Source organism: Netta rufina (assembly GCF_964035555.1).
Source record: "Netta rufina genome assembly, chromosome: 1".
Classification (NCBI taxonomy): domain Eukaryota; kingdom Metazoa; phylum Chordata; class Aves; order Anseriformes; family Anatidae; genus Netta; species Netta rufina.
This window is the reverse complement of record NC_140123.1, coordinates 136156809-136174802: the sequence shown is the minus strand read 5'-3', so window position 1 is coordinate 136174802 and position 17994 is coordinate 136156809.

Here is a 17994-nt window from a genome sequence, read left to right as displayed (position 1 = left end):
GCGGAGAGGAACTGAGGGAAGCTGAGAAAGAGGAGATTGGGGTGATGTGAATAGGAAAGCGAAACCAGGAGGTGAGATGAGGGAGTGAGAAGCATGAAGAAATTCCAAGGCAGAAATGAACTTAAGAGGCAGAGGTGAAGGAAAAATAGAGAAGAAAAAGTGACAGTGAAGGAGAAGAGAAGAGAGCACCAAGAGGAAGTATGGTGCATAACAGAAATGTTTGCAAGCTGGCAGGCAAGTAAAAGCCACTATGAAAGAAAGATGTATTTGAAATGATACCAAATAGCAGCTTGGGATAGAAGGGCCACAAGAGATGTTAAAAATCTTGAGAAGATCCTAAAGAGAGACAAATCCAGTGCATGCAAAGTGTCTGGGTTCAGGGAACAAACACTGGTATTTTAAGGAATGGCAGTGTGCCAGACGAAGGTTTATTTGAACACAGCAACAGAAATGTTCAGAAAGGGGAAAAAATATTTGCAGCAATAAGTGTGGGACAAACTAGCACAGCAAAGGCACTAAAGGAAGAGTAGGCTCAGAGAGCAAGGGTCTCAGCTTGTTGTCTTGGAGTCTTTCCAGGGACTTAAATGGGAGCAGGTTGGGCCCTGGGGCATTTAAAATGACTATTACACAGAACTTTAGCCAAAAACCTTTCTCACAACACCGATGTAAAAATTACCTATCTTCAAAGCTGTTCTGGAGATGTCTGTATGCAGCTCCATTCCTGCCAATCCCTGTATTATAAAGTCCTAGGTGGTTACTGCTCTCCCTGGGGTCTGACTTGGATTTGTGCTCTCTGAGTACACAAACGTTGGCTGCACCTTGCAAATGCAAGTCACTCCATGGACCTACAAAGCACCGCAGCTTAACTCCCAGTGAAATAGGTACGGAGCAGGTTGTCACAGAGCTGGACCTAAGGTGGCTCCCTGCAGAAGGTTCTGCATAAATGTTCCCTGTGTGGGGCACACACTTGTTGATGCAACAGTTTCCAGATGTGCTTCTTTAACTGGTGAGTTTTTGTCCATTGGTTTTGGAAGGTTGTTCCCTGCCGGCCTGTTAACGCCCTTTCTTTCCTCCATCCAGTAACACTCCTTCCTCCTAAAGAATGACCACGATGCCTCTGAAAGCAAACAAAGCACAGGACAGGTCTGGCAGAACCTTTCAAATGAAAAATATTCCCTCTCCGTCTGAGCGGTTGTGAATAATGATCTCTGTACAATATTTAGTTCAGACTTCAAAGCCTTAGTCACTGAGGCTGTGTCAAAGCTGATTTGAAACACAGACTGACATCAGTGAAAAAACTCACAGCATATACAGTCCTTGCCCAGAACAGATTGACAGAGTACCTGTAACCACCTGGGTTAAGCTGCTTTTGAGAAATAATTCAATTTCCTCTTTTAACACCCTCTCCTGGTCTTCTGTCTACGGTATGACCTGCAAAGCAAAGTATGGTTGTAACACTGCAGCACAAGCAAAGGGTGCAAAGGTGCTGAGCAGCTGCAAAAACACCTGTAGGCCCTTGGGTGCCGCCGTCCTGGTGTGGCGCCGGCACTGACCCTGCACCGCATTCCCGAGGGCTGCAGCAGGCTTGCCTGCTTATCGAGCTGCGTTTGATGAACATCATAGTGTAAAACCAGATGAGATGAAATCTGCCAGGCTTCGTTTCTGTACCCCACCCTCTGTAAAGTGCTCAGCCGCTTGCCCTTCCTCCTCCGTGTGAGGAAGGAGCTGCTGTGGTTAAACCTTCTCTAAACCAAAGGTGCAAACTGTTCAGATGCCAGGGTGATGAACATGAAACAAAAAGCACATGAAAGCAACCACCCAGCAATCCTGCCACTGTTGGAGGGAGCCCAGTTGTTGTTAGGCTAACTACATGGGCATGACATTGCCCTTTCCAAACTCTGGCAATGAATTTTCCTTCCCCAAGCCAAGCACAGCCACCTCCATCCGAACACGCCAAACAAAACCCCACAGGGAAGTGCTGCAAACAGTCAGTGCAGAACTTTCTGGAGTCCACCTTGTTCCAATAAAATCAGGAAGTGTTACTAAATCTATTTATTTATTTATTTATTTATTGCCACAGACTGGTGGCATGTTGTCTAAATTCACCTCTATTTCCTGCAGCTTTCTGATGGAGGCTTGTTAAGCACTGATCATGGGCACCCCAGGTTAGTGGTCCAAAAGTGCACAGGCATCAACAAGCACAATCAGCACCAACCTCACGGCATGGAGAAAGCCCATAGTCAAAATGGGGCTCCTTGTTAAGCTCTGGGGCAATCTGCTCTTGGTAAAACCTCTCCTCAGGAATGACTGCTTTTGTAATCATGTATTTGTGTGCACACAGAGATGGCTCACAGGGAATGTCGAGCAGTTCTAGTACTTCTAGATTGCCCAGAGAGGTGGAGTCTCCATCCTTGGAGATCTTAAATATTGGTCTGGACATGGTCCTGCTTTAGGTGGCCTTACTTTAGTAGGGGCTTGGACCAAATGACCTCACTTTCAAACTCAACCATTCTTTGCTTCTAGGCACTTGGAGAAATGCCTCAAAACAGATGATTAAAAAAAAAAAAAAAAAAAAAAAAAAAAGAGAGAGAGAGAGAAAGAGAGAGAGAGAGAAAGAGAGAGAGAGAGAACAGAGGTCAACAGGCAGCCTCCAAAATTTTGAGAGGGGCTTGGCTGGATTTTTTTAGAGCTAGAAGATGGATTGGGTTCTGCCAAGAGCTGCTAAGACTGAACCCTGCATTCAATTCAGTGGCCACCTCAGACAAGGGTGTCAACCCAGATCTTTGAAAAATTCTCTGAACTTGTGTGCCTCCAATTCTGGATGCCAGCAACCTGTTTTTGCAGAGGCACTGTGTTGGTTTTTTGATCTCAGTAGGAGTTCTGGGTGCATAATATTCATGCAAATCAGGCTGCGGGTATCTGAAGTCAGGCAGCCAAAAACACAGGCGCCCCAAATTTCCAGGCCTCTTATTATGTAAATGCAGCTCAAAAATCTTTCTGTATTTCAGTTTCCCATGTTGATAAAGCTGTGACTCCAGTATGTTCCTCAAACAGAGCCTGGGAAGATAGTGAAGTGATCACCTAGCAGGAGAAAAAAGCATGTCAGCCAGTTGTACCCATATTTAATATATTATTGACTAGAAAATGAGGATCAAAAGACCTCGATTTTACTCCTGTCTCTCCTTGCTCATCATAAGTCCCTGAAAGTACCAGGTATTTTTCTCTGGTTCCAGTTGTCCAGAACAAAAGTATATATCTTGGAGAAGCACTACGAGCTGGTCTTAGAGTTTGCAAAACCCAGGGGAAAGGTGATCAAACTTTTGCTGACTTTGCTAATTTGGTAAAGGAAATGTTTTGGGAAGAAGCACTGGTTCGAGTCAAAGAAAATCAGGACTTTTTCCTCTAGAAAAATATTTTTTAAAAATCTTATTAGTTATCTTGAAATGTTCTACTTGATCCGTACTGGTATATTCTCCTTCTTACTCCTTTAATATCTTCCTTTTATAAATTCAGGTCCGTTTTAAAATGAAAATTTCCACCCTGAAGTTTCCATTTGACATTTCTGGAACAAGTAATTTTTGGGTATGCCAGACTAAAGTTTTTCAACACTACAAAAAAAATCCCCCCATTTATTTTTTCAACTGGAAATATTCATTTCATTTGACCTGCATTTGCAAATCTTGTCAGCCTCTCTGAAATTCCATTTTTTTCTGGCATATATGATATTCACAAAAATATTTCAGCCAGCTGAAGCCAAGCACAGGATTTTAGTCTCATTTAGTTGGTTAGTGATTTGCAAACTGGACAACAGCCTGCAGCCTGGCAGCCAACTTGCCAAATTGTTCTTTATTTCTGCAGAGCAAACTTCTAGGAACTCCAGTGAGTAACCAGGGCCCTTCTTTATTAAGCACCACACATACATGTAAAGCTAAGATTACTCGTGCTATATAGAGCATTTGTTTGTACCAAGTAACAGAATCAGATGGAACAAGAAGGTGTTTGTGTGCTGTAAATGAACGAGAAGCTCTTGCTGGAAAGGCAGTCAAGTGAGGAAGGGCCTTGTCCCAAGTCATTGAAAGCAACAGGATGCTAAGGAGGCAAGACCGGGAGGTAACACGAGCTAGGTTGGGGGGCTGGCTTGCCGTTTTGTTCTGCAGAGAACAGGCAGCAAGACGGACGTCAAAACACAATTAATTAAATGCCCCTTTTGCAGTTTCGTTTCTGTGGCATTTCTGAAGCAGGAAATACAAGTGAGCATTGAGGGTGGTGGTGGTGAGGAGTTTCCAAAGTGCTTCTGGGGGTCCACAATGTGCCTGTTGGGAAGTCTGGGTATCAGACAGCCCAGCTGGTGCCTCCGGCCAGCTGTGCTGCACCCTGAGCAGCTCTGGCAGCTGGGCAACACCTGCGCTGCCCAAAGAGGGGCAGAAGAACCCACCTCACGTCCTCTGATATGCCACCAAGGCTGCAGCACCACTGCAGAGCGCATGTGCTTGCGCAGCTCCTCCCAGCCACCCCACCCCTGCTTCTCCTGACAGAAACGTCTCTATGGGAAAGTTTCCATGGTGGATGGCATTGGCAGGCAGGCATCCCGTGGCCCCGGGCACGGCAGCACACAAGGAAGGAAGGAGCCGACGGACCTGTTCTGGCAGGCTACAGAGGGGAGAGGGCTTGCAAGCACCTCAGCTGCACTGTTGTCCTCACCTGAGGTGAAACCCACCCCCACAGCAGACAGAGATCAGGAGCATGTGCTGGGCTCTCCTGCCTCTATGTGGTCCCAGCCCCATGTGGTGCTGGTGGTTCCCAGGAGGCCCTTCCCCTTTCCCAGCACTTCCCAAAAAAGCAGCAAGGAGAGGCAGGGTAACCCCGGGTGTCACAGTCCCTCATGGGCACAGAGCTGCTCCCGGCATGGTGTGTCCCCAGAAGAGGGGCGCCCACTCTGCAATGGGTGGATCTGGTTCTTGGGGCGAGGGCTGTTGCTGTGGATCAGTTTGGAGGTTGCAACACAGAGCTGGGCTGTGAGGAAGCCAAGCTCACCACGGCGTGTCCTCCTCTGCCCTGCAATGCTGTCTGTTTCCCTCCAGGCGCTGTGCGAGAAAGTGAGCGTGGATTTAATTGCCGTGGTGGCACAACTTCCAGATGTTTTGAATACTTGTGTGGATTCCTCCTTGTTTGTGATGTGGTTAGGGATGCTGGTGGCGAGTTGTGGAGTTTTCTTCTTTGTGTCAGAGGGGAGAAAGTGATAACCTGCTGTGATAGACGGGTGTCTGTGCTCGCTGTAGCCATGCTGGGTTGGAGTGCTTTGGTGCTGGAGGAGCTCAGGACCCCAGAGGCCCCTTGGCAAGGTGCGCATGGCAGCCCATGGGTGAAGGCTTCTGGTTCAGCCACTCTGACATGGGATGGAGATGAAGGTAGGTGAGCAGAGAGTGAGGGTTTCTGCCCTGCTCACCTCCACCGCATCCCAAATGCAGCTCTTGAACAAAAATCTTGGACATATTTTATCTCAAACAAAAACTGACTTTGGTTGGGACACAGGAGTCAAATCTCCCAAGGCTGCTGGGTGCAGAGCTGGAGTTAAGCTTCACCACTCTGGCCTTATCTCCAGCTGGACCTAAGCAAAGGTCTTCGCCATGAAACAAAACTAAGCTCCTGATAGGAATTTTTGCAGCAACTGTCTGACAAGTGCCATGCACTGACCTTAGGTGGGCTCTCATCCTTGCACCTACTGCATTTCTGCTTCTGCATGCCATGGTGATAATGGATGTTGTGGTTCCCTTCTTGGGGCAGGCATTTGATTAGTGTCAATCTGGTTTCACTCTTGCTGTGCCAGTTTATCACACTGGGTTATAGGGCCCTGCTTCCTGAGAGGGTGCTCTGGGGAACAACACGGAGGTGTTCACAGCAGCAGAAGTTGTTGCAGACTTGGGCTGTATTTTCTGTAATCTCCTTCTGTGATGACTGCATACAGCTGTAACTCAAAAACCTCTTTCTGCTTGTATGTTTGTCTCCTTCATTGAATAAACATCTCTTGAGCATCCTTTTCTCCCTTGCTGAGGCTGGAAGAACAGCTTTGCATCTGTGGCTATAGCTATTGCACCAGTAGGGCTCCTTACCTTATCAGCTGATCCAGTTCCCTGAAAGCCAGTCCAAAGATCATGTGGGAGGTGTTTGATGGTGGTGGTTGTGTGTTTTTGTTTTTGTTTTGTTTTTCCAGAAAAATGTTTCTGCATTTTAGATGTAGTTGAAGGGCCCACACAAAGAAATATTTTCTAATTGTTCCTGATGCAATATGTTTGGCAGTGAGAAAAAATGTGGGTGGGGAGTACAACACCTATTGCAATATCCTTCTCACCTCCTTACAGGGGGAGGGAAGAGAACAAAAACAATTTGTCTTTGGCAGGCATTTATGTTTTTCCGTAGGGCTCAGAACAGGAGAATGAAGTTGTGGAATGTTAATGCAAGCAAAGGTCTGCACACCTAGAGTAATATCTGTGCAAGGGTGCAAAAAAGCTAAGCAGCCTGCGGCGCTAAATTAAATTAACCTGTGATATGTTTAGGGGAAGAAACAGAGCAGAGGGACCAGCAGCCAGGACAATTTGGTTGCAAAGTGACTGACTGTGAGCATGGCTAAGTCAGTCTGGGAGAAAGGCTCAGGCCAGGGGGCTGGTGGTCTCTGGGTGGTGTGGTCCAGCTGCCAGTGTGCTGCCGGCACCAGCAAGCGGTCATGCTCGGGGGATTTCTGGAGGCAGCTGCCACATGAGGTTGTGGCAACAGGAGCTCCTCATGTGATGCCAGATGGCAAAACCAAACCCCACAAAATCCCCTCACTGCTGTTCTTGGACTTTACCACACAGACAAGGGCCAGAAGGGTTCAAGGAAGGAGGAATTGCTCAGAGCAATCAGGGACGTTAGGAAAGTACCCGCGGCTTCTGCGAGCAGAGCTTGCAACATCCATCGCCTTCCCCTAGCTCACATTCACTGAGGCTGTAAAGATCAAAACAGTGGTGGGAGCTGGCAAGCAAATATCCTGGGGATTTTAGAGCCTGGGAATTACTGCAATCTTGTGTGGAGGTGGTTACTTCTGTGGCCAACTCCTGATCCAAGACGAAAGGGCTGGTTTTTGGAGGGTGCTAGAAGTGTGCGGTGCAGTGCCAAGGCAGCAGCCTGGAGACTGTGATGTGTTTTGGGTAATCAGATGAAATGTGCACTGAAGTGAACTCTCTTTCTGGTGGGATTTTATCTTGAAAAGGATGGGGTTTCTCTCTAAAGCCGACACTAGGGTGGTCTTTCCACAGGAGACCACCTTGGAGGGCAGTGGCACTGTCTGGGAAGACTTGGTGCTTCTGCTGCTTGCAGGGGTAACGCCTGTGGAAGGAGGCAGTGTCTGGCCATGGGAACGGGGCCTCCCTGTGCCAAGTGTGGGAGTGCCCTGTGCTGCTTCTCCTGCCTTCAGTGCTCCTCTGCCCTGCTCCTCTGTGTGCATGAATGCTCGGCACGGGGCTGTTTTGAAGGACACCAGACAGCTGCCTGCATCTGCTTGGCCAGCAGGACAGATGCTAGCTTTATTATCCTGCAATGTGCAAAGGAATTCAGTTTTCCAGCCTGGTTTGCTCGGAAGTGAGGTGCTGTGGAGCTGCATTGGCTAGGGACGGGTGGCGAGATGACAAGAAACACAAAGGAAACAGCAGCATGGAGCTCCATGGGAAGCACACAGTGAGCTGGCCCACGAGGGGATCCAGCTGGGCTGTGGTTTCCAGTCACTTTAAGCAGACCAAAGTTTTTCCCTCTTCCCACTTTGGGATGCAAATTCCCATTGCCCATCTTGCAATAGCATTAGCATTTGCACAGTCAGGCAGTGAATCAGATGAGGGAACTGAAGTGGCTAAAATGCATCCTTTTCTTTCTGCTTGGGCAATTTTTGCCTAGGTCAGTTTGCTTAGTGGTTGCAAAAGGGTTGGTGCTGACACCAAGAGGGCAATGGGAAGGGGGGAGGACCTGGGTTTACCAGAATAACATCTGTGGCTAAAGATGAGGGAGAGAGGTCCCTTGCTCTCAGTCAGGGTAAGTCAGGTTCTGTTGGTTGGTCCAGAGAATGGGTCATGGGACCTGTCAGAGCTGGGAAGCTGTTTTTTTTTGCAATATTTTTGAGCTTTTCCCCTTGTTATCCTCAGCTGTAGCTGTGTGTGCCTCTCATGTCAGCAGCTGCTCCTAGAAGCAATGTGTTGTCTCCTGCTGGTTTGCAACAACTCATACTTGCTGGTGGGTTGGCACCTCTTCTTTTGTGCTCAGGCGCATCCATTCCTTTATTAGGATTGATTTACCGTGTTACGGTCTCACTTTCATTGCACATTAAAATGTTCTTATTCTTCACAGATGGAGAAGGTGGCCTACATGCTGAGGGACATTGCCTATGCCCATGCCTCATGATTTATATTCAGTTTTACTTTGTTTCTACATTCATAAGGTTAAAATTACAACCAAATAGTTTGTCTCAGTTGGTCACGTCATTACTACAGCAGCTGGGATACTCTATGAAGCTGGGGTTAACACCTCCTGGTTTGAGTCCCTGTGCAGGATATGGGGCATATGCTGCCGCTGAGGAACAAACTCCTTGGGGAAGCCGGGCTTAGTGACAGAACATATTAGTGGCCCTCATTCATAGCACGAGGCCTGTGATTTTTTTGTATCTTCCTAGAGATGCTGCAAACATTGCTGTGAGATGGGAAATAAAAGAACAAAAGATGATTTTGTGGATTGGAAATTGCTCTCTTATTGCATACAGACCTCACGTGGCTCAGACCCCCAAGAGGATCCCGTCTTCAGTAAAAAGTATCAAAGTGGAAAAAAATAGGAGTGAGCGAAAGATTCTCATTTTCTCAGGCTAGGACTGCTTAAGTGGCTCTTGAAGAGGTGAATCAATTGTTTTCCCTTTGCTTTTATGGCACTAATGAGCTCAATGCAAATAACCTTGTGCACAACGAACAGGTGGGAAGACATGGGATCTTGTTGCACTCCCCACCACAGCAGCAGCTATAGCTGCTTGGGAAACACTGACAACACTTCTTTTTTGCTTTTGTTCTGAAAAATGACTTCTCAACTCAAGATGTGAGGTTTGGTTGACATTTTTTAGATGATGGATGAAAAAGGGCAGAGCTGAGACTCTTCCTTTTTTTTTTTTTTTTTTTTTTCCCTTTTATTTTTGGTAAACAAAAGCAGTTGTTTTGAATTTAAAGAAAATGTTTTCATTTGAAAAATGAATAATTTCCTGAAGGAGTTACAACTAAATGAAAAATGTCCCCTTCTTTCTAAAATTCTCTCAGATAAATATTTATTCTTTCCCAATCAGCGTCTCACACTTGTAGCTCTGTGGTTTGCTTTCCAGCAGGGACCAGACGTCTCTCACTCCATCCCTTCTCGTGCTGCACATGTCTCTGGCTTTGGCCATAGATGCTGCAGTTAAGGCACACCCCCCAACCTTTCTGCTGATGGCCTGGAGATGAGATGAGCTATGACAAAACATGAGGCCAAAGCAATGCACCACTTCTGCTGTAAATGTCACCTCAAACTGTTGGGTTGTGCCTGTCATGAAGGTGAAAAGGTGGTTTTATCCTCTCACTAGTGTCACCTGCACTTCCTAAACCAAGATGCTTTATGTGGTTATTTCCCTAGCTGGACAGCTGCTACTCCTGCCTGGGCACGTCACCAGTGCCACTTGGGAAAGGGAGGCACCAAAGGCTGAGCCTAGTCACAGGGCCCCTGGGAGGGTTTGGGCAGATCTGGTGGGGACACTGCTGACCCTTGCTGCAGTCAGGAGCTGAGTGCCATCTGATAGCTTTTACTTCTTGAGCATGTAATGATTTGACATGAACAGCAGATAAATGCATAGGAAACATGAGACTTACCAGGTGAGATTGGGTTTCCTGAATGCAGGCATCATGGTTGTCCTAAATGTTGCTCCCGGCTCCTCCCAAAAGAGTGAATGTTTCCAGCAGATCCTGCCACACCTTTCCAGATATCTTGGGTATCTTGGGTGGCACTTGTCACTTGTGTCTTGCTTCTGTCCTCTATCCACAGAGACCAGCCCTTGTGCTATGACTTTCACTGGGAGTCCCTCACCCAACCCTTTGTACACCACTGAGCACGTTGTGCTCATTCCTCCACCAAAGCTCCTAAAAAGAAGTAAACAAGTCTGCACCTGCAAGTGGCAGGGGCTTTACACTGGGCAAGGAAAGCTCTGCTAGATCAATTTAGAAAGAGCAGTACAAGGTAAGGTTAATAACATGCACAAATAAAGAATCGATGGATTTAGGAGCCTAAATGAACAGTTGGATTTCCAAATGAAAAAAATGGTGGCTTCTGTTGAATTCAGTGAAAACTGTGGGCTAATCAGTCCTTTTGGAAATCAGGCCATATATTCTTATGTCTCAAGATGAACTTCTCTTAATTTTATGAAGCCTTGCTGTTTTGCAGGAGAGACTTATCCTTTGGTGTGAAAACATTTCTAATGAAACTCTTCTGGTTGGAAAACACATGATTCGATAGCCCCAGATGCATTGGTCCAAGATAATTGTGTTTGAATCTGATTTTATGTGTTCAGTTCATCTGTGCTGGGAGCTGATGGAGGTCAGTACCAAATCCAGGTTTCTGCAAAGAACCATCAAAACAAAACAAAATTATTTTTGACTCTGGGGTGGTAACTGGCTTGGTGGAGAAGGTTGCTGTGGGGGTTAAGTTTTGTTTTTGTATCAAACCCTCTGGTTTTCCTGGGAAGTCTATTTTCTGTGGACGCTGCTTGGGCCTCTGTATCACACAGATTTATACAGCCCTAATTTCCATTGGCTTTACCAGAGCAAAGGTGTTGATTCATGCATGACATTGTTAATGCTGGAACAGCAGATCCTGATTTCTTCCTATTCTGTATAATGTTGAGGAAATTTGAGGACTGAGTTAGACTATTTCAATTGAATGTTGGGTGAAGTCCTGGCCATGTGAAGTTCAGTTGCCTGTTAATTATTTCTTCTTGCTGATGCCACTGAATTTTTAGAAGCAAATTGGGATGTGAGCTGGAGAGGAATGTGAAGAGGAAGAAACCTTTGTCTGTGAGACAGCATGTTCCCAAGAATATTCACAAATGCTAAGAACATTTTGAAAAGAAATAAGGAAACAGACAGCATCTTCTGCTGACATATTTGCTACTCTAGTTGTAGGCATTTGTCCAAGGGTTGTTTCCAGATCAAGGGAAACTTCACACCTCATCTGGAGATTTGGAACAAGCATGGTTTTGGGGTTACCTGGGCTCTCAGGGGCCAAAATGGGACCTCAGTGTGGGCTTCCCTTTTGCCTTTCTGCTTCATGTCAGCCGGTTTCAAGGAGACTGCCTTTGCAGCCCTTCCTGCAGGAGCAGCCCAGCAGCACCCCAAGAATAAAGCATAGCTGCATCCTGCAGCTCACCGCCTTGGAAGAAGCACCTCTGGGAGACTATTGTATAATGGAGTCTCAGTTCCTTCCTTGCATTTCAAGCATTTTTAGTTGGAATAGAAGAGTGTGAATTGCACTGATTGCAGTGGGTAGGGATCTTGGTGTATGAGTGGGAAAACTGTGGTTTACAGGAAGCAAAAGAATAAGAAAGAATACAGGAAGAACAAAAAAAAAAAAAAAAAAGCCTAATGATTGGAAGTGGTATTGAGAGTTAAATCAAAAGGAAGTCAAAGATTTTAATGCTAGGGATGATTAACCTTAGATGTAGGTGGGGTGGAGTCCTCATTCTTCAGGTCTTTGAATGGAGACTGGTTCATATCCTGCAAGCGTTCACTAGCCAAGCAAGTTACTGACCTTGTCCATGCCCTTGGGAGGGCAAATCCAAACAAAATGGTCTCTGGTGCATAGGACATGTGGTGACCACCACTCCCTGCTTTCAGCTTTGTGCTTTTTCCAGACTGTCTTTCATATTCCTTCCTTGCCTCAGCTTTCATCTGCCCCGTCTGCTTCTTTTCCTTGCTTTCATCTGAGGGATCACACATTCATGTCTTTACGGAGCCCAGGGGAAACAATACCTGCTTTGTTCAAGCTGTCTTCACTCCAGTTCCTTCCCTTTACCTTGTTAAATACCAGGAAGGGCTCGCTTGAAAACTTTGTCCATTTAGCAGAGCTTGGCTTCACATCAACAACCCCAGGCTAACAGTGTTTATCAGGCGGCACAAGATCAATTCTGATTCCTGAACAGTTATCACTCTTCCTGTTGCGGCTGTGCTCCAACACTTTGAGAAGCTGGGAAACTTTATGCACAGGTGTTTGCAGGAGGCAGAAAGATTGATGTGTCCCTGAAGATTTTACAACTGATTGTATCAGTCATAACGATCTCTGTTGTCTTGGGCGAAGGCTCTGTGTTTTCTCTGTTCCCACAATGTTGGTTGTAGTACCCGGGAGCCCATTCAGTGCAGCCACAGATACATGGTCTGCCTGGAGTCACATTGGTGTCCCAGCCTGGCTCCTGTGCTGGTACATCTCAGAGCTCTGCTGAGGCTGGTGGAGCCACGCACACACTTCCACTTACAAATGGACAATGCTGAAGTAAACATGCATTGCCCCAATTCTCTATAGCGGTTGCCAGATCTGTATTTTCATTATCATTTCTATGCTTAGCCTGTCTGACAGGAATCACAAGAAGGAATCCCATGTCCTGCACAGTGAACCATCACATGCAGCCTAAGCCAGCATTCAGCAAGTCACCTAGCCAGATGCATGTGGAGGGTGAGGACCTGGTCAAGAAGCACGCTGGTTGACAGCTTATGGCAATCAATGGTGGAAAGCAGTCATTAAGCAACATTAATGATGTCTTTATGACCAAATGAGGGCTGTTAAAGCAGGGATAGAAGATTATTGCCACAAGGGAGGAAGAAAAAAAGCCATTTCACTGATGAATCCAGCTCCAGCTGAGCAAGCTGGTGTCTGGCAGATGTCTATCTGTGTAGGGAGAGCTGGCTGTTGAGCACCCTCATCTCCCTCTTCTTTCCTTAAGGCAATGAGGTGAGGAAAGCGTGGACTGAAGAGAAGAAGGTGGAAAGACAGGCTCTTTCTCTTTTTCTGCTTTGGCTGCAAAGCAACATAATTTCTGAGTAGTTTGGGAAAACAGGTAGGAACATCATGAACAGGTAGGAACATCAGGAACAGCTGCTGTTGCAGTGCTGCCCTGTGTGGCACAGGGGCTGTGCCAAGGGACTAGTGTAAAAATGTTGTGTAAGGACAACTTAGCAGCCCTTCATGCAGTACTTTAAAATAGGTTTCTACATAATCAAAAAAATGCTGCAGTCAGTACCTCACTGGCAGCCTTGGTAAGTCATGGGTGTACATAGCAGCTGAGGTCCTCTGCCACCCTTGCAAGGTCTTTCCTGGTCAGCACTGGGAGGTGTTACGAAGGGACTTGGCACTGTAGAGACAGCAGTAGCTGTGGTCTGCAAACACATGCATCACCCGTGATCCCCTTGCTGGTATTGGCTTGGTAGCTTCCCTTTAGAGAGGAATCTGTTGAAAAGGGAAGGCAAAAAATGTACTGAACACATGCTACTGGGCTTCTCCTGTGCTGCAACCTCCAAAGGGTGTTCTTTGAGATCTCTGGCTTCAAGAGGCAGGATCAAGCCTATTGCTGAAGGGAGTGATAGCTAAAACCACCAAGAACTTCCAAATGCCTTCAACCTGCAGTGTGTGGCATTGTTTAGAATGCACAGAAAGCTGAGATAGTGTGTAGGATACATTTATTTCCTCTTCTAAAATGAAGGGCAATGGCCTGAAGGGACAGAATTGTGGAGCAACACACAGTTTCCTTCTCGTGTGATGTCTTGGTTCAGGAGGGTTTGTTTAGCACTTAGTCCTTTGCCTCATGGTTTAAAAACAACAACAATGAAAGGAAAACAGGAAGAAATACTGATCAAGAAGCAGCTGGGTAGATAACCCACAGATCAGCCAGATTATCATGGGCTCATCCCAAGCCATAGCTGGGATCTGAATGACTCCAACCCACCACAAATTGCTCCTACCACAAGGAGCACCAGATGTGGCCAACGTGCCACAGCTGGGATGCACTGACCAGATGTGTTTGTTGTGACATGTGGTGGTTGTGACCACACTGCCATAAGCGCAGATAACCGCACTCGACAGGGGAAAAGCAGTCCCGCAGGGAGTGATGGTCAGCAGCAAGAAGTGGATGGTGCATCACCTTGCTGTCCCCTCAGCATCCAGGACCTGGTGGCATCAAAGTTCTTGTGTCTCACCTGCTTAAGGGTGAAGACAGGATAATGAAGACGCCCTTTTTTGCAACAGCAGCACGTTAGGGGGTTTGTTTCTAGACCAGTTTTCTAAGATGAATACTGCAGAAATAATTACTTTTCTCAAATTCCTTGAGCTGGCCTATTTAGCAGGACACAAAAGCTGCAACAGAATCAGCACACCTTCTCATTATTTTTTGTTTCTGCATGGTCTCCAAGACAAGGGAGGAGAACCCCCGTATCCCCAACCAGGTAATATCGGGGTGCTCTGATGACCTCTAAGGGCAGGTGGCAAAGTAAATACTCCAAGGGACAGCATTAACTTTTCCAAGCAAAGCTTCCCAGGGAAGATCCAGGCTCTGCTTATACACATTTGGGCATGGGAAGTCTGCAAGTTTCTCTTCCTGATTGAAAGCAGATACTTTGTACCACATATACTCAGGTACCATAGTTCTTAAAAAGAAAGGACCTTTTAGCAATGATTGCACCAACAAAATTTGGTATTCCCATTTTTATATTAAATCTTTTTTTATTGAGATGATGTAATTACAGGCATTTTAAAAATTATTTGCAACTCACTGGCCCTGAGAATAGGCTTTTTTTTGTTTTTGTTTTTGTTTTGTTACATTCATTTGATTCAGTCCCTTAACCCCACACCTTAAAAAAACAAAAAGCCACCATCAATAAAAAGATTAGAATTTTATTTAAAAAAAAATCAGAAAAACAAAACAAAAAACCTCAAACTGATGCATTCTGGATTTGCACAGGGTTGCAGTCTGACAAAGAGATGTGGAGAATGCATACATGGATTGCATGCATGCACCTGGGGATGGTGGCAGCAGCGTAGTGTTCACAGGAAGGGCCTCAGTAGTGTTCTTGGGATGGAGAGGCAGTCAAAAAGTTTCCAATGTCAAGCCAGAAAACATTTTGTCGTGGAGCTGCAGCATGTCCTACCTGACTGCTTGTGCCTTGTTCAGCCTTGCAGCAAGCTGAAGGCAATGGAGGTCCCACCGAACTGTAAGGCATTGCGATCCTTTGCTGGGCATTTCTTGGGCTCTTTCTCCCTTTTCCTGCTTGTTATGGTTGGAAGGGCAGGAAGTTTGGCTTCTGTGCTGCTGGCAAATTCTACACTGGGAAATCAGAAGCTGGGGAGAAGAGGCAGGTGTCAGGGCTGGTGGAAAGATGATGTTGCCTTTGCTAAGCCCACACGGGCAGCCAGGTGTTCCTGAAGCTCAGCATGGGAACACTGGGCTCCACGGATCTGCTACTGGGAAGTGAGGTAGAGGGGAATCCGCTTACTGCAGCCTGTTTTTATTCTTAGTTATTTTTATTTTGTAGTCATAGCTGATAAACTTGCTGACAAGACCCCAAGGAGCAGTTCACACCTTGCAGGTCCCTCACCACATCCCGAGCCCCTGCAGCCTGTGCAGTTGCAGCATCACCCACACCTCTGGTACCCATGCTCCTCCCCACAGCACTAGGGGCAGGACCTGCCAGGATGCACCTCTGTGGGAACAGCCTGATCCAAACTGACCTGAACCTCCTGAGAAACCTACATCTGCAGTGGAGAAGAAGTTGTCCTAAGATGTCCTTTGTGTGTGAATTGGAAGGTAGTTCCTGACAGTCAGCAAAAATAATCTTTTTCCTTTGACTTAGATTCTGCAGGTGCAAATGACTGCATTTTCGGTAAAGGTGAATATTTCCTGCACCAAATTTTCCCTACAAATTTTACCTATGGGGCGGCACGTGGAATTTCAGGATTCCTTGCTTTTTCTTGCCTTACACAGTGCTGAAGACAAACTTCTTGCTAGCATACATGGTGAGCATATGGGCTTACACTGATGGATTATCTCAAGTTCCCTATTTTTTGCTTTGTGCACCTTGACCATAACAAAATTATGTGGCTCAGGAAGCACTTTAAATAGAAGCTTCCTATTGTCTTTTTTTTTTTTTTTTTTTTTTTTTTTTTTTTTTCCCCAGCATCTCTTAACAGTAGCTGGAGCAGGAGAAAGAAAATAATGCAGTGCATGCAGGCACCACAGCCCAAGCAGTAATGGACACAAATTGTTCAATGTAAACTGTGCTTCTTTCTACTGCTGAACATCCTAAGAAACAGCAAGAGACTTTCTTTACATTGACAGTTCGGTGTTGCTACTTCATCTATTATTCACAATATCCTCTGAATTATTCTTTTGACCACCCCAGGAAGACACTTCCAAATTCCCTCCATGCTACATGTTAAGTGAGAGGACACACAGCACTTTCTTCACTCCAGCTCCTGAGGCACAGCCTCAACTTGGGTGCCCTTGAGCAAGGTGAGTAAGCAAGGTATCACCTTGGCCCCTTGGTTTCAATGAACACTTGGTTTCAGGCCTGTGAGCACCGGGATCCCTGTGTCTCACAGCTCATGAGCTCTAAGAACTTCAGTCATGGCAGTGACAGGTCATCTGCTCATCTTTCCTATGGACACTCCTGCGTCTTTTCTTTTGAGGCAGAAAAAGTCAAGCACTTGGTGTGCTGGGACGTATAACATCTTGATTATAATATAATAAAAAAATGTGGCTGGGAAAAGCTCAGGGAAAGATGTATGCTCCATTGCTCCTCATCAGATACTGGCTCTGAAAAATCTCTCCTAATTGTATGATGCCTATCTTTGCCCTTAACAAACCTTTTCCTTCTAAAGTTGCAACTCAATAAAGTCTTTTGTGAGCTTGGACTATTTCTATTTAAACATACAGGCCACTATTCATTGCCAAGTACTATTTTTTCTTTTCTTTTCTTTTCTTTTCTTTTCTTTTCTTTTCTTTTCTTTTCTTTTCTTTTCTTTTCTTTTCTTTTCTTTTCTTTTCTTTTCTTTTCTTTTCTTTTCTTTTCTTTTCTTTTCTTTTCTTTCTTTTCTTTTTTTTTTTTTTTTCTGGATAGATTAACCCTCTTGTTAAGTATAGGGTAAGATCAAAAGTCATGTTAGTAGAATAGCTGATAGAAGTGCTATCATGGAAATCATGGAAATGTACCTTGCTTTTTTTGGTAGGAATGGATTCGATTAACCCATTTTTTTTATTTTTTTTTTTTTATTTTTTTTTCCCATTTCTAGTATTCATGTTCCCATAAAGAGGTTCTCTGTTTTTAATGAACTGATGTGGACTTGATTTCTTCCAGACGTCACGTGATTCCTGCAGTTTCTCTGTGTATCTTCTCCCTTTGCAAGTATCATTTCTGCTGCTAGGTATTCTTCCCACTAAAAGGCCCAGTGCTGGTGGATGGCTGGATACCTGGACACCACAGACTTCCCTGACATGATGGACAGAGCAACGTGAAATGAAAAAGGCCAGTAGTTTCTCTAGTATCAGACATTAAGGGCTGCTGAGCTTCCGGCAACCAAACTAGGAGTGGCTTTTTGCCTCATGCAAAGCACCCTCATGATGCAAAACAAATCAGAGGTGTAAAAAACAGGGTACCTTGCAAAGAACAAAAACAAAACCCAAGAAAGAAACATTTATCTAGTGTTTTTTGTTTGTTTGTTTGTTTGTTTTGTTTTGTTTTGTTTTGTTTTTTCTGGTCTTTTAAATCACGTTAAAAACAGGCAAGCTGAGACAAGATTCCTGGATGGCAAAGCTGTGGGGTGGGGAAGAGTTGTGAGAGGCATAAACAAACAAAGCCAAAATCAATTCCAAGGTATCAGTACAGCTATTTGGTCTCTAGTTCTCTACCACCAGTTTTTAGATTGGTGAATAAT